The sequence below is a fragment of the Haliaeetus leucocephalus genome, unplaced genomic scaffold, assembly GCF_000737465.1.
Source record: "Haliaeetus leucocephalus isolate CR32 unplaced genomic scaffold, Haliaeetus_leucocephalus-4.0 Scaffold284, whole genome shotgun sequence".
Taxonomy (NCBI): Eukaryota; Metazoa; Chordata; class Aves; order Accipitriformes; family Accipitridae; genus Haliaeetus; species Haliaeetus leucocephalus.
Genome location: NW_010972720.1, coordinates 3,461,545 through 3,474,654, shown reverse-complemented (window position 1 = coordinate 3,474,654; position 13,110 = coordinate 3,461,545). Strand labels below are relative to the sequence as shown.

At 42.3% G+C, this 13,110-nt stretch overlaps 1 protein-coding gene across 1 annotated transcript in view; it reads left to right on the top strand.

The window, feature by feature from the left end:
* The window catches only part of VEGFC (vascular endothelial growth factor C), an 82,174-nt gene that overhangs the window by 906 nt on the left and 68,158 nt on the right, over positions 1–13,110 (top strand).

Below are 13,110 nucleotides of genomic sequence, written 5' to 3'. Positions count from 1 at the left end.
GAAACGCTCTGGGGGGCAGGCGGGCCCGGGGGGGGGGGCGAGGCGATGACAACAAAACCCGAGACTTCCCATTTGTTGCGAAGTCTCTTGCAGTTATTGACACTCTGGATGAGTTGCTGCTGCGTGACGGAGTTGACAGGAGGTGACACGCTCGAGGCTGAAAATGTTCATTCTGCCCAGGCGCGCGGCGAAAGTTGGGCTTGAATTCTTAGATTCTAGTCACAAATACTTACAACTCTGTGTTAATTTTTGTTTGCGTAGGAAGTTTCGTAACGTAGACTTCAAGTACCTTTGGTGCTTGTGGTTTTGTAGTTCCCGGTATGCTGATGCATAAAAATGATGTATAGTACGTGGTTGTATAAGCATGTGGCATTACTAGGAAGATCTTTGATGTCTGAGCTTATGACAACTCTTACCCTCATCTCATTGTTTTGAAGATTTCTGACATACTTATTGAAAGCAATCATGACCCAGCTCATTCATTATTCATTTCAGTATGGGGTGGGGAGTGTGTGGATTGAAAGTTAAGCTGATCTGATTTTTTTTTTTCCCCATGTTGTTTGTTTTACTGAATAGAAATTTGGGAGATTTTACTGTAACTACATGGGAAGTCGAGTTTTGATAGTGTACGCTAGCTGTACTTATTTCAGGTGTTGTAGACCATACGTTGTTCACAGAATTCATGCTTTTTAAATAATATTCTGCACGGAAAAGGTTACTGAGTGTACTGTAGTCTCTCTTAAAATATTTTAATTACAGCCAAACGCTTGCATTGCAATGTTCAGAATGCTAATATGTTATCAGTGATCATATTGCTTAAACATTTATCAGGTATTTTTCAAACTGAAGTATTTAAAAATAGAAACACAAAAGCAATTCAGCTGGTCACTCTTATCACTTAGACTATTTATAAAAAAATGCAGAACTCAGTGGAGGGTAAAAATACCTCAACTCTTTCCAGCCCGTGACTCTAAGGCAGTTATTTACTTGTGAAACTGGTGTTTGAGTTATAAAGCCTCAGAATAGCTTATGCTGAAGGCATAGAAAGAATCCGAGCTGGAGCATGGTGCATATTTTGTACACTTAAACTGCTGAGGTAGAACAGCTGATAGTGAAGCTATTCCCTTAAGTGATGCTGTATGTACCCATGCACGTGTTGTGGACAGTCACTCGGTTTCTTGAAGAAGCTTCAAAGTCTTTTGGAGCTACCACTGCAGTGCATTATGTAGAAGTGCAAGTGCTCCCTGGAAAAAGGGGAACTGTCAGCAAACCAGAGGAAGAAAGGTCAAGAGACCGGGAAGTGAATGGGATAGCCTGCGTTAAGCGATTACGTTAACGGAGAAATGGTTTTTGCGCCTGCCTACTGGTGAGTAGTAGGGAGAGAGAAAGAATGACTTTGGATCCAAGCTGACTTAGTCACGTTGGAAGTCTTTAGTTGTGAGTTTGTTGCTTTTGCTGGAACTGTTTGAGTGAGTGAGTACTGTGCGTATTTGTTCCAGCGATGAGAGAATGTTGAGATGAATGTTTGAAGTAATTATGAAAGAATTGAATAAGTAAACTGTAAGTAATTGTTTCAAGGAAAATATGACTATATTGTCAGTGAAAAGTCATCTACTTGAACTTTCTTAACTTCGACAAAAAATGCGTGATCACTTGAGTTTGTGTTCATAGATGTTATGCTTCCTCTGTTTTTACTTTCTGCCCATATGCCGTACTGCCGCATGTTAAACTGATGCCTAAGTGCAGGTCATACAGCCTTTTGGGTCTGCTCTTTACACGATGTATTTATTTCTCTTTACTCCTATTTTAAGAACTTCAGCTTTAGAAACACTTTTAAAAGTATGGATGAAGTTGAGGGTCCTCCAACACAGGAGGAGAAGCTGGGCAGAAAATAAGGGAATTGTGGTTTTGTGCAGGTGAGTAAGTGTTATGCATTAAGCTTGTCCTAGAGAGATTTGCAGTGACTTGGAAGCGTTACAGATATGAATAGTAGTAGCTCTTCATACACAGCTCTTGCAAGGGCATGTTCTGCAGCAAGTGGGCACTGATAAGCTTGTGCAACACTGCCTCCCCCTTTTTTTTTTTCAGCCTAAGGGTAAAGTTCATTATTTAACAAGCTTACAGGGCCCAGATTAATACTTTTCAGCTGAACTCTCTGCTCAGTGGGATGGGAACGAATCCTGCCCGTAAATCACCTCTCTCGGATTTCCGGCAGCACAGGGGGTTGCCCTGCTGAGATGACCCCCTCACAGCTGCACCCAGCCTCTCCCTGGCAGGGCAGGAGGCAGGGTGGCCCCCGGCTCCGTCTCTCCGTCTGGGTGGCCTGCTGCAGAAGACAACCTGGTGTTTCAGTTCTCTCTCTGCTTCAGGTGGGACTGGGGGAATCAGCCCTCCTGCCCCCAGAGTTCCGGCAGTTTGGCAGGGACCCACCACCCAGCAGGGCTGCTCGAGCAGCTGCAGCAAGGAGAGGGTGAGCAGTTGTGTGACACCAGTGACTTGAATCCGTGGTGATAGGGTAACAATATCAGGAGTAGGTTATTATGGTAGCAATGGTATGGTGACAATAACTGGAAAGAAGCCACACAGCTGGGAGGGTTTGCTGAAGCTGCACCTTCGTTTTGTTGCATAGTCAAGCCTTTAGGATTATGTGACTATACAAAGGCAGTATTGGTCAATTGTCCCACGTGGTTTTAAGAGGTTTAAAACTATAGTTAAAAACTGTATTCACGCAAGGATTCTTAGTTTTGTATTAGAATGGGAATGACAAATGAAAATGTATTTGCCTGTTCTAAAGTGCATCCCTGAAAGTGGCGTTGGGGCCTCTTTACACAGACAGCAATAATGCACAGAACAGTCTTTGTGCTGCGATTCTGTGATTTGCTTTTTGCAATGAAAATAGGTGCGCTTACTTGAGCTCCATTTATCTTGGATGCTACCTCAGCTGAGAGATACCTTTTTATTATTATTGTTATTATTATTATTATTATTTTAAAATTATTTCCACTCTGACCTAATCATAAAGTGCTGCTAGTTGATGGCTAATGGAGTTTAAATGCTGTTAGTGTGGGAGTAAGAGGAAAAGCAGTGTGTCAATTTTGGGGGTTTCCTTCTGTCACTGTATCTTGCAGATGTAATCTCAAACCCATCAGTTTTATGGCCGCCGCTTTTATGAAGTGTGCCTTACTCTGTGTTGTGACATTACATGCACTTGTGAGAGATGAGGCTACGTTTTCTGCTCTGAAAACAAGCACAGACCTCACTCCCAGCACTCAAGCAGTGCTAAATTGAGCGAGTAGGGAGGATGTTACTTTTTCTGCTGTTACTGTTTTGTCTGCTGCAACTTTCCTTTTCATGTGTGTGTAGCCACTCTTTTTTTTTTTCAGATGCACACACACACACACACACACACAGAAAGATGCTGTCTTTTTATAGAAGCATGGTTTGTATCAGATACAACTGGATGAACAAGTAATACAATAGGACCTATTATGAAGACTAAGCAATGCTTCTGCAAACATAATTATTTAACTTTAGACTCGCTTTTTGTGTGAGTAGAGTACAATACTAAGCTCTAAGCACTCATGGCACTTTCTAGTTCTTGGTGTAGATATGTGCATTCTTGGATATCTTGTGTAAGCACACTTGTGTGCCTGTGAGGGACCTCCTGGGATTGCTGCTGACAAATAACTGGACTTCTCAAAGTTCTGAAAAACTTTGGGGATCACTTCAACTAACTGCAGTGTTTGGAGGCGTACAGAAAAATCCCATCAAAAATACTATTTTTATGCTCACTTAGGTTCAGTGTGTGTTTAAACTCTTGCATGTTCTTCAAGGTTGTGTATCTGTTTATTTTAGTAAAAACAAACCAGCGCTTGTCCTTCAGGCTGTTGTAGCTGAGGGTGATGGTAATAATCCTCTCCCATTGATACCCTGCATCCAGGGTAGGAAGTCTGTCTAGAACCTCATGTTCAGCTGCTGCTTTTTTGAATGTGGTCAGTGATTCATTAAAACAAAATGCGTGGAACAAAAGGTATCCAGCTGAAGTCAGACTGGTATCCTATCAAGTTTAATATCCTTGTTTAATGTAAAAAATGTGCTACAGCTGTTTGTAGAATGAATTATAAGAAATTCCAAGCAAGGTTGTTGTTTGAAAGATGTAAGCTCATTCGAAGTCTTAAGTTGTTTCTTAAGAGTTTTGTTTGGTAAGGTATTGAATTTTGTTTAGTGAGTAGGGTAGGTATGATTGTTTTCATCATCTATTATAAACATTGAATACCCTTTTTTTTTTTTTCCCCCCCACTGATTCCACCTTGCTTCTAACCCGAGTGATCTGTAATACCAAGTTCCCCTCTGTGCGTATGTGTATCTGCTTCAAAGGCACTAATGGCTGCATAAATTGCAACAGAATTTTAATTTAAAACATTGATAGCTTAGGGGGACCATGAGGAATTGTTTGTTGAATTCCTATTGTATATGAATTTGTTAACTTGTTTTTCTTGCTTTGTGTTTATCTGTCACCAGAAATTTTTCTGATGACTTAATATTTATGTGTTACTGTATTTTTTCCCTCTCTTTGTTGCATTTCAGACTTTAGTTAGGAAATAGCTGAACTGCAAGTAATTTATTCTTCTACTCTTCCATTGTAATCATTGTAAATCAATCCCTCTAGCTCTGTTGTAATTTGTTTTTTTTCTTTTGACATTTCCTGACTTGTCTAAGATGGCTATAACTCCTTACAAATACTTAGAGACTGCAGTTGCCACTGGAGTGAATGGATGTTTTGGTAAAATGCTCGATTTAGCAAAGTAACCAAGCAGAATGGTGTTCTTGGGGGGAGGAGGAGAAAACGGAGGAAAAGTACCTTCTGATAAGGGAAATAAAAAAATAGTGGAAGTTGGTATATTTTGGCTGTACTGTAGTCTTTGCTGAGTATGGGTAAATTCTGTTTTAGGGTGAATGTGTTATCTTCCCAGATGTAGTTACTAAAGCAATACATTGTCTGCAGGAAACTTTTGGGATCCTGATTATGGTTAACTTCCATGAAAAATGATTGCTTGGGGAAGTTAATGACATTAATTATCTGGTACTCATGTCACCTTGAACCCTGTAGTACTCCATACTGTTCACATAATGGCTTTACCTACTGGGTGACAATTTTTAAATAGCCTGACCTTGAGGATGCAGCTTAAAAACTGTTGAAGCTGTTTCACATCCTGTTCCTCATTGAATAGAGCAGGAGTTTTATCCTGGACAAGGGGAAAATACTGGCAAAGAACTGGACAGTTCTTGGAAGACGCTAGAAGTCTGCTGGGAGCAGGGGACACAGGTGTTTCTTTCTGGTGCCACAGGTGTGGTATCCCCTCTGTTACTCCTACCTGCTTGTGGCAGCACTGTGAAATAAGTAATTTCAGGAATTGGATATCATCTAGAGCAAAATCCTTTACACCATTAAATGGTTTAATTTTTTGGCTTTCCTTATCCAAGAATTGTGCTCTTGAGAGAGAAGAGAGGAATTCAGCAGAAGGGATTGCTTCTGAGAACAGATGCAGCATTTGGCTATTTCTGCATTTTTTTTCCCAAAGGAGATCTATAGCAACCCTCCAACCCCCCCACATGCATGTGTGAAAATTTCTGGGACTTGTAAAGATTGTTAGAAACAATAGATATCCTACTATCCTGCTGTATTTAGCATTGGTACAGCCTCACCTTGAGTACTGTGTGCGGTTCTGGCCCCCACAATTCAAGAAGGATGTGAAGGTCTTTGAATGTTTCCAGAGGAGGGCAACAAAACTGGTGGAAGGGCTGGAAGGCATGTCCTATGTGGAATGGCTGAGGACTTTGGGTTTGTCTGGGTTGGAGAAAAGGAGGCTGAGGGGCGACCTCATTGCTCTCTACAGCTTCCTGAGGAGGGGACGTGGAGAGGGAGGTGCTGATCTCTTCTCCCTGGGATCCAGTGATACGACACATGGGAATGCTTCAGAGCTGCACCAGGGGAGTTTTAGACTAGATGTTAGGAAGCATTTCTTTACCGAGAGGGTGGTCAAACACTGGAACAGGCTTCCGAGAGAGGTGGTCTATGCCCCAAGCCTGTCAGTGTGTGAGAGGCATTTGGACAACGCCCTTAACAACATGCTTTAACTTCTGGTCAGCCCTGAAGTGGTCAGGCAGTTGGACTAGATGATAGCTATTCCATCCAACTGAAATAGTCTATTCTGTTGGAGATCATTCAGAAGAAGCAAAACTACTCTAGCTGTCCTTCAACTTCCTTCAACTTCAGACTTCAGCAGACCAAATGTATTTGTGGTGGACTGCTCCAGCTGTCCAGAATGTACTTGCTGCATCAGTCACAGTATTTAGAGCCAAGAGAAAAACTGGCCAAGTGAAGCTTCACACGTTAGCTGCTGTCTACTTACTCATGTTTGTGTAGACAATGAAACATTTGGGCTTTTGTTTGTTAGTTTGTTTGTTTTGTGGGTGGTTTTGTTTCCAGTTGGCTGAGAGAGATACAGCTGGTAAGTAACCTCTGCAGTGTGCTCAAGGAACAGTCTCATTAGAGAGACAAAGAGCAGCAATTTTAGAGGTTGAGGTATTTATTACTTCCAGGTCAAATGTTAATTTTAGTAGGGGTGTATTATAATTATGTTTCAAGTAGGAGGCGAGCCATTCACCCCTTTCCAAATAGGTGGCTAATGCTCATTACCCTGCAAGTATGGGTTCCGTATGCGTAATCATGTGAAGAAAAGCTGGTAGGATTGTTTGAGGTGTGCTGTCTGCAGATGGTGGGATCTGTGTTCCTGCCCTGCCAACTGGATTCCCGATCTTGCGGGATTCTTGCTGAGGAAGCAGTGCGAGGGCAGCGTGCGTTCCCTCCTCTGGGCCCACTGTGACCCAGAGTGAGCCCCAATGGGCACTGCTGTGAACCTGTGCTCGTGTTCATGGAGCTCGTAAGTACCAAGACTGCGATCTGTGGACTCAGATTCACACTTAACTGCACGTCAAAGTGCTCAAACAAAGTTGAGCTCCAGGAACTGTCCATGTAGGAGGTCTCACTTTGTGCTATATGCATATTAAAGAAACTTTACATGGAGAACGAAAAAAAAATTCAGAAGAGTTTAAAACATAAGGAAAGCCTGAGAAGTGAGGAAAACTGTAAGGAAAAATTTGCTTGAACAGCTTTGGTTTTGTTAGTTCCTTAAAAAAAGGGAAAGCATTTCTTGCCACAAGCATTGGAAGTAATTGAGAGAGGTTTTTTTTTTAAAAAAAAAAAAAATTTCTTTGAAAATGTTGCCTTTGGAGCTCTGAATTCACCACAGACTTGACCTGTCATTCTTCTTGACTAACAACTGCTAAGTATTGCAAACTATGTGACAGCTTTGTGGCTGCTGTGAATTGGAGACTAGGAGGATACCATGAAAGCAGGTTTCAAAGGAAGTATTTGTATTTTGTACCCCTAAAAGGATTGTTCACTATTTAGTGTACTGCTGAGGAGAAAATCTCCGCTTATTTGCACGCTCACTATTACTTAGAGAACACCGCTCCTACTATTTCGTCTTATAAATAATGCAGAAAAGGAAAATTATGTAACTTCAGTCATTCGGGTTATGTATATTTGTAACTGGCTGCAGATACACTTGACAGAAACATACTTTGCCTGTAAATGTAATAGTAACAAGACTCTTGATGGAGACTATATGTATCATTTTTATAGAATCCCTACTTATGGTTAGGTTAGCAGTGTAATTAACTGTCTAAGGAAACTAAGAAATAAGCTTGCGAGGTAGCACCTTACTGACGTTTGTCCCTTGCCTAGGGACAGATGTTTCCAAATTAAAATGGAGCCTATGACTTCCTCTTCACCCCACCCGCTCCCCAGCAAATCTTGCATAACAGGCAGAGTGCTGCTGTGGTACAAACATGACCATTTACTTAGTTTCATTTTATTCATGTATGTCAAGGTACTCACGTTAAGATTTCAGTATCTCTTTGCCATGAGGCTGCGCTTTTTTATTTACTTTATATCATTAATATTGAAATATTCTGTGATTTGGCAGAAACGAGACAATCTTGTTAATAATCAGCAGGCTTGCACTGTTGAATCGCAGTAGATTCAGTAAACATGAAGTGTTCTTTCCAGGAAGGAAGATAGCAATGGACAATTATTTTGTCTTTCCAGTTGTTGTGGTTTAACCCCAGCCAGCAACCAAGCCGCACACAGCCACTCACTCGCCTCCCTCACAGTGGGATGGGGGAGAGAATCAGGAGGGTGAAAGTGAGAAAACTCCTGGGCTGAGATAAAGACAGTTTAATAGGGAAAGCAAAAGCTGTGCATGCAAGCAAAGCAAAACAAGGAATTCATTCACCACTTCCCATGGGCAGGCAGGTGTTCAGCCATCTCCAGGAAAGCAGGGCTCCATCACATGTAACGGTGACTTGGGAAGACAAACGCTGTAACTCTTGAACATTGCCCCTTCTTTCTTTTTCCCCCAGCTTTATATGCTGAGCATGACATCATACAGTCTAGACTATCCCTTGGGTCAGTTGGGGTCAGCTGTCCCAGCTGTGTCCCCTCCCAACTTCTTGTGCCCCCCCAGCTACTTGCTGGTGGGGTGTTGGGAGAAGCAGAAAGGGCCTTGGCTCTGTATAAGCACTGCTTAGCAATAATGAAAACATCCCTGTGCTATCAATACTGTTTCCAGCACAAATCCAAAACGTAGCCATGTACAAGGTACTGTGAAGAAAATTAACTCTATCCCAGCCAAAACCAGCACACCAGTTGGGTGTGTTTCTGGCTGGCTAGAGAAGAGCAAACTGTTGGTTCATTTAAAAATTCCAAGAACCCTGTTGTGCAGGCCGCAGGGCACAGCTTTCAGGAGAACATTAACAGCTGCTAGGTATCCCACTAACATGACTGAATATGGTGGGTATTGGCCTGTCTCCTTTGTAAAGTTTTATGGCCTTTCATGGAGTTTTCATCTAAACTGCCAGGCAGCAGAAGCCAAGAGGTTAGTCTCAATATCAAATTCTCTGAGGGTCTCCTTGCTCTCTCACTGGAGTGTTAGCAGTGCCGAGTTTGTGCCTTCTGCCTTGTGTTCCCAGGTGCACCCTGAGATGTGAGAATGTACTTTTTGAACAAACACACAGTTTTGAAAGGTCTGCGCTCCTTTTGTGGCTCAGGAGAGCCCAGCAGGTGGGCAGCTCTTGGCTGCCTCAGTGCAATTTCTTTCACCTGCCAGGAATGCCGTGTTAATAGTACTGGGCACATGAGATTGTCCGGACCCCTCTTAGGCGGGCATTCACTATGTCTGCGCTGAGGGAGGTGAGTTTGATGAACAGTCTGGACTCAGACTGACATCAGGCCACCTTAGAGTGGTGAGTGGTTGATAAAGGGTTGTCTCTGCAGTTACAATTCCCTTCAAGATCGTGGTCCTCAAGTCAAGAGTAAACGCAGCCTGTAGAACTAAAAAGTGTGGCAAGTGATGCGTGAAAAAATGCTTTTATTTTTCTTGTCTGAGAGAAGCTGCCTATTTCTCTCTGATCATCAGCTGTGAAAATGATGAGGATCTTTAATGAGAACCCTGCTTCTTCATTTCTCCAGGCGGCTGGGCCAGCAGGTCATCAAATCACTAAAAACAAACGAAAGGAGTAAAGACCTGCAGAAGAGTTCCGAGTACTTTCCTTTCCAAAATATCTGTGGACAGGCTGATAAGGCAGTAAAGGCACATAGAACTGTGATCTTGGAGCAGGAAGTAGGGGAAGGAGCAGTGTAGGATTTTCAGAGGACAGGACCATGCTTTGAAGGAAGGAAGAATTAGGCTCTTTTATTGCATCAGGTGGAACTAAAGAATTAGGCAAACTCTAAACTGAACAGTCATTATTAATCTGGATTAATAGCATAAAAAGGCTCTTTGTAGTAATGAAACTTTGAGTATCTTAGCTAACAGTTTCAGAAAACTAATGAAATTTTCAAATCCTCATCTCTTATGACAGATGGACGATCTGTATTTTTCCCTTGAGGCTGTAAGTTGCTGCTTTACTCCATGATTTGTTGGTTCATGGTATTTATTTTGAGTATTAAAGTCACATAAGAGTAGAAGAATGGCTGTACCTGGTCAGACAAAATGCCTGGTTAGCCCTATATGCCATTTTCAACAGTGCCCAACATGGGCAATCTTGTTGGGCATCCCCTGCTGTGCAGCCACTAAACGTGCACAGTGTGCCCCACTGATGTGGCAGAGGATGGCTCGGAGAGTGATGTTGGAAACCTCATGCGCAGCACATGATGAGGAGCAATCTGTCCCATCTTCCCCCTCACGTTCTTTTCTCCCCAGCTCCTTCCAGGTGAAGGCTGCCCTTTGGCCATGGGCATGTCTCTTCCTACAAGAAGACAGTGCCCGCTGAGTCCTGGCCCCCAAAAGTTTCTTTTTTTTTATTCTCTGTCCTGTGAGCTGCCCTGCTTGATTCCCCTGTGGGGGTCTTGTTGCATGACATCCAGCTGATTTGTCCCCAAACCATGCCATGGAAACAGCTTGGGAGATTCATATTCTGCTTGCTTTGCTTCTTCACCTTTGCATCCCACAGACCATGTTCAGAAGAAGCCCTGAAACCCCGGTGTGCAAGCATGTACCTGCTGCTTGTTCCTTGGCTAGCTGGGGACTTCAGTTGGAAAAACCAACAGCAGGCATCGGATGTTTACAGGGTCCCCAGGCTCATCGTGTTTTTCATAGTGAAAAGGCAACCATAGCAACATGCACCTGGCTACAGCCACTCTTCTGGCTCTTCCAGTACCTCTTAGTTAGTTTTTTTGGCTGGACTACTTCTTCTCTTTTTTTTATTTATGCCCTGACCATCCAAGGCCCTGCCAAATTACAGGACCTACTTGACAACCTCCTTCTGAGCAAAGAAGTGTGTCACTACATGCTTACAGACTGTTGGCAGCAGGGCAGCTTGTGGACTTCCTTGCCTTAAATGATGAGGGGGGGGGATTATTTTGTTTTTCTTTATTTACTAGCCTTCAGTTCACTTTTCTCCTATGTGCTATCCAGGTGCTTATTGAGGCCACAGAAACTTTTGACATCAACACCTTTCTGTATCAAGAAGTTTGGCTTGAGTGGATGTTCTGTTAAATATATATAATAGTAAATCTAAAAAACCAAACAAGCCCCAAAACTGAAAGAACCATTCTTTTTGCTTGTCTTGAGCCTGACACCTGTTAATTATGTATGAAACTTCCTCAGTCTTTGTCCTGGACAAGGCAGGGAACAATTCTGTCCATGCTGCTTGTGGTTTTATTGAGTCCTGCTCTCTGTTGCTCTTTTTCAGGCTAAAGATCCTTTGCTTATGTAACCTGCTTTTTGTAATGAAGCTGTTCCTTACCTTTGATCATCCAACTTCATACCTTTCTTAATTCTCTTTAAGACTGCAGAACAAGGAGAGGGGAGAGCCAGGAGTTGCACACAGGATTCCGGATGTGGGATACCACGGATGTGTGTAGGGACACAATGAATGATGTTTTGTTCTCTTTCCTAACAGTTCCAGTTAATATATTTATTTTAAAAGTGTGTCTTGATTGGAGAGCATTTTGTAACATGTCAGATATCAGTATGATTAAAATGCCTCTCTTAAAGAACTACCCGTATTTATACTGAAGAACTAGATGGGGGAAGGCATTTCATAGTTACTACAACTTCCTCAAAATTCATATAAAAGCTGTTCTTAGGGGCCTGTTTCAAGATGATATATGATTATTTAACCGATGTGTTCATTATGCTCTGAATGTGGTTTTCTGCCTGCCACATGTGCGCAGTGAGAGATTTAATGGGACTAGCTGTCTTCTGAGTTATAAACCATGAGCTGTATATTTCATGTCCTCAATTATTTTTTTAAGAAATAAGATGTGCTCTCAAAGTAATCTGTAAAATATGCTAGCAATCTTGCAACGGTCGTTTATACCTGTTAATGATAAGACGTTACTGTCAGGCAAGATTTGTGAGAGCTTGGTTATGTGCGCTAACTAGGTGCATATTACTAAGCAAATTTATCAGGAACCTACCCACATTTGCAAATGTTTAGATACACATCAAGCCTAGCCTAAAGCATAAGAATATAAGAAATACCCCACTGGGGCAGACTAATGGTCTGCCTAGACAATTGTTTGCCCTCTGTCAGTCTGAGCAGCGTGTGCTGTTCCATCCGAGAATAATGTTCAGCCTTAGTTGCTTTCTGCAGTTTGCTTCCCTCATACCCTCCTAACATCTGCAGTTGCTGAACTGAGGCTATTGGAAAACATGCCCCTGCCTCTTCCCTTCAGTGTCTGCTTATGGACATCTCGTCCATGGATTTGTCTAGTTTTGTACTGAAGGCACCATGAGTGGTTAGTAGATCCTAAACGACTTCATACCAGGGTGGTGCCAGCTTGCGTGCAGTGGAGCTTCTTTGATTTTGGTGACCTGCAATGTCTGTAAAGACTTATTCTACAGTCAATATTCTTTAATTCTCTCATCTTGGAATCTTGTGTGTTGCACAGGCACAAGTTATTTTCAGCACTTGAAAAATAAAATTTGCTGTTTATTTTGAGATCTGGGATACATGTCCTGAAATTTTCAAATACCAAACTAGCGAAGAAATGTGAATGTGTCATTTAATTCTTTCATACTGTATTTCAATCAAAAACAAATGCATTTTTTTTATATATTGGCCAGTCACAGGGACTGGGTCCAATGTCAGATTTCCCCCACCCCCTTCATTAAGAGGCTGACTTTTTTTTCGTCATTAGACCTTTACTACATGCATGGTGTCTCATCAGTTGCTGTCTGCCTGTGGTTTTGTCAGCTTTGAGCAGTATTTTCCCTATAGGTCAGAATCAAAATCTGTAGCTCTTTTTGAGATGCTTATGGTGCCTGGAACCCTTATTATGGATTTGTTTGTGGGGAATTCCATCTTCCAAATGTCACTTGGAGAACACAAGTGCAGTGCTGAGTATAGGAGTACAACAGGAGATCCTGTCTTGCTCTTGATGCCCCACTCCATAGAAAAGTATGGGAAGATTTGGAGGAATATTTAGAGGAAGGTGGTGGAGTTGGGTCCTGAACAGTTGGGTCACAAATTTCCCTT